Source organism: Taudactylus pleione, unplaced genomic scaffold (genome assembly GCF_031769625.1).
Source record: "Taudactylus pleione unplaced genomic scaffold, aTauple2 ptg000749l, whole genome shotgun sequence".
In the NCBI taxonomy this organism is placed as follows: domain Eukaryota; kingdom Metazoa; phylum Chordata; class Amphibia; order Anura; family Myobatrachidae; genus Taudactylus; species Taudactylus pleione.
The window spans coordinates 721,533-725,724 of NW_028285151.1; the positions used below are offsets into that span (position 1 = coordinate 721,533).

The 4,192-nt window shown below is 44.8% G+C and overlaps 1 pseudogene; it reads left to right on the plus strand.

Moving 5' to 3' along the window:
• The first annotated feature begins 2,158 nt into the window (after positions 1-2,158).
• LOC148477075 (5S ribosomal RNA) lies at positions 2,159-2,276 on the plus strand (annotated as a pseudogene).
• Positions 2,277-4,192: the final 1,916 nt, after the last annotated feature.

The window sequence follows — 4,192 nt, forward strand, 5'->3', positions numbered from 1 at the left end:
AGAAAATATACCCCCTGCACAGAATATTGGGAAGAAGTGAGTGGCGAGTGAGGATGAGCAACACAAATCTGAGCAAGCCAGCAGGAGCCCAGCACATACATAATCTGAAGACAGTGGAGAGATCCAAGAGGAAGTCTGAGAATAGTGAATCAATTTTACTATTGTGTGTGAAAGCTGATGGAGGCTTGTTGGGCACTTTGCGTCATTAGGACCCGTCCCCTCACAGTGCAGTGCATTGAATCATGGGTTTATGAAGAGGAGGCAGGGCCAAAGTGATTCTCATAGAAATTCATCATATTGGCCCCATCTCTCTGTCTGGACCTGCGGCATTACCCTCTCTGTACTGCCCACTCAGATAGGAAGTGGGCGGGATGTGGGAGGACCACCCACTCTTCTAGGAGTCCAGGGAACTGCCCTTATATTCAGGTGTCTCCCAGTTGTTCCAGGAGAGTAGATATGTATGAATAGTTATTGTGGACATATTATGGATTAAGGGCCTGATGCAGAGCCAGACGCTCTGACAGAGCGCTCGCTCTGAATCAAGGCGTCTTTTTTTTTTTTTTTAATGGAGCGGCCTCCTGGCTGCTCACATTGCTGAGGGTTGCCACCCACAGCTAATGTGAGCGGCCAGGATGATGGTCGCAATGGTCAAGACCATCGCGACCATCGGGCTTGCGACGAGACCCTTGTTGTAGAGTCTAATGGCCGCAAGCCCCAGAGAGCTTTCGGCTCAAACAGAGCCGAAAGCTCTCCCTCTGACAGCACTTGTGATGTCAGTGGGGCCGCCCCCAGGCGTTAGGCGTTCTCATGGGAACTCCTCCGTCTGGGCAGCCACCCCCCCGGCCCGCCCACCAAAGGGGGCGTGCTATCACTCAACATCGACAGCATGCCCCCTTTGGTGCAAGACCCAGAGCGACGGATTCCCCGTCGCTATCCGGTCTTGCGCATGGTGTGTGTGTGTGTGTGTGTGTATATATACACACACACACCCATATATACATATGTACAGTATATATAGCTTGTGTGTAAATATATATATATATATATATGTATATATATATATATATACATATTCTCAGTTTTTACGGGCACTAAGAATCACCACTGATCCAGTTCGAGCTGCACAAGGAATTGACTGCATGATAACCAAATTTGTACAATGTGGGTACAGACTTAAGGATCTGACTGCAGCCAAATCCAAGGCAATTTCTGCACATCAAGTAACAGATAAAGGGATTAAAACATCAAGTAATAAAACAGATACAATGTTATTTGTTAACCAACATAACGTTGCCAGCAAATTTATTAACACCACTGCCAAACGTCTTTGGCCGTTAATCAATACCGACAACTCCATCATGTCTTTAAAAAAATCGAGGATTATGTTGGGCTACAAACGAGGGAAAAATTTAAAAGACTGGCTGGTACACAATGACATTAACTATGGTCCTGTCAGCCCTGAACAACATTTCTTATTCAAAAAACCAGGATGCTATCGGTGCACTGGTTGCACGACATGCAGTTTCATGGAAACCGGCCCAGATGTGGTACACCCACACTCAGGGAAACGCTTTCCCATCAGACATACACTAACATGATACGGTGTCCTTGCGGACTGGTTTACATCGGAAAGACCACTGGCACTGCCAGAATCAGAATGGCACAACATCGCACAGCTATTCGACAAGCATTAGAAGGAAAGGAAATAGACCAGCCAGTGGCTCGTCACTTCAAGTATTTCCGACATTCATTATCCACTCTGGTATACAAACTCATTGATCATGTCCCCATCAACAAACGAGGAGGGGATAGGGATAAAAAGCTGTTACAACTTGAAACATTTTGGATTCATAAAATGAACACTATATCACCATTTGGTCTCAATGAACAACTCTCTTTTTCCTGCTTTTTTTGAGGGTTTCCTCACATCACTGCCACATAATGCAGTTACACTTATACTCACAGGGTAGTTGTTACCCACATTTTCAGGCTTCATTTTTGCTTTGTCTAAATTTATATGTTTGTAATTTTCATGTTGTATTTTCAATGCCAGGTGGTATTGTATTGTTTTGTTTGGAGCTATCTGCTGTGTGGTGATTTGTTGTTGTCTCGGTTTTAGACATATGCAGGATGATCACACTTGGATTTATCATTCTTCTGCTACAGCCATACTACACTGGATACGCCTTATACCGTCTGATCTTTGAAGCTAAGCAGTGTAGGCCAGGCTAGTACTTGAATGGGAGACCATCTAGAAATACCTGGTGCTGTAACATGGAGTTATCCTTATCTGAGGTTCATCCGGTTGCATTTGCCGCTACTTTTCCTTATTACACACAGTGGATGGACTCTTGGCAGATACATCCAGCCGGGCAGTGTTTTGATTATTTATTATTTGTAATGTGCACTGCGGAATCCCCTTTAGGATCCACCAATCTATATTACATGGTGGACCTTTCAGAGCCTTATGACCTGCAATTTGTTTCATATCAGCTTTATATGTCACATTTTTTCCTGTTTGGCAGGGTCAGAACCATTCCATTTTAAGCCTAAAGGTTTTATCTGTTCAGTTTTGGTGATGTGTAGGTCATTCCATCCTCACAAGTTCATACATTGATTATCCATATACACATATTTGTATACATGCATTGCTTGGCTTCACACTCGTTTAAGAGTTAGATAACATGTTTGACCTGTGGGTTCTGATTTTCAATATTACCCAAGACATATGCCACTTACTTGTTGGTATCATGTAAGTTACATGGTACATGCTTGCTTATGTAGCAAGATCGATAATATGACTCTTTATTACATTGAAATTGTGTTGTTATTACCCGCATGTATCATATTGTTGTTTCTGTATTCGCATTGTTGTTTAATTTGTATGTCACCGCTTGCTTTGCCACCTCACCAGGAATCATCACACAGCATTGCTATGTGTCTGCCTTGTTACAGCGACAGCGTATTCGCTCCCCAGTGTGCAAGCGGGGGGGATTGTAGCACGCTTTCGTTGCAGAGCCTGTTCTGTGTATTTACATGTAGTCGTCCTGGTTACTTACCATGGTAACCACGCTGTGCGCGATTGCATCATTGCGCAAGCGCTCTGTCTCATGTTGATGACGCCAGCAGCAGTGTGGTGAGCAGGTGTACATTGTCACTATGGGATGTTACTGGGTATAAAGGTATGCACTGTATCTTTTGTTTGTAGTTCTTGATAAAAGTCGCCAGACTGAAACGTTGAACTTTGACCTTCCTGAGTCGTGAGTCTTCTTTACACAAGTCCTGTGAGTGCCGCCGTTATTTCCATACATATATATACACACACACAGTGGCAAACGCAGGATTTTGAAAGGGGAGAGAGAGGAGAGAGAGGAGAGAGAGGAGAGAGAGGAGAGAGAGGAGAGAGAGGAGAGAGAGGAGAGAGAGGAGAGAGAGGAGAGAGAGGAGAGAGAGGAGAGAGAGGAGAGAGAGAGAGAGAGAGAGAGAGAGTATTTTTAATTGGAAATTGGAAACCCCCCTCCAACGGTGCCTATTTGATAGAAACTCAGATGAAAACAAGAAGCAGCACTCGTTGTTTCAAATATATATATATATATATTTACATTTGATGGACTGTTCAGCATTAGACACACTCACAAAAACTACACACACCGTCACAGATAAACTGATAGGGCACTCACAAAGACTACACACACACTGACAGACACACAAAGACTACACACACATACTGACACAGACTACACACACATACTGATACAGACACACTGATAGGGCACTCGCAAAGACTGCACACACACACAGATAGACTTGCACAAAGACTACACACACACACTGACAGACACACAAAGACTACACACACACACACTGACAGACACACAAAGACTACAGACACACTGATAGCACTCGCAAAGACTGCACACACACACACACACACAGATAGACTTGCACAAAGACTACACACACACACTGATACGGCACTCACAAAGACTACACACACACTGACACAGACTACACAAACACACACACTGAAGCAGGCAAAAAACAACTGCATCATTTAATAGCGAAATCCCCCCCCTCCCACCGGCAACCCCCACCCCCTGGCACCCACTCCCCCCTTCACCTGCGGCTCCAGGAGAGAGTGCCGGGAATAGTAAGCACCCGGCGGCAGCTCAGCTTCTCAGCCGCCCCTCAC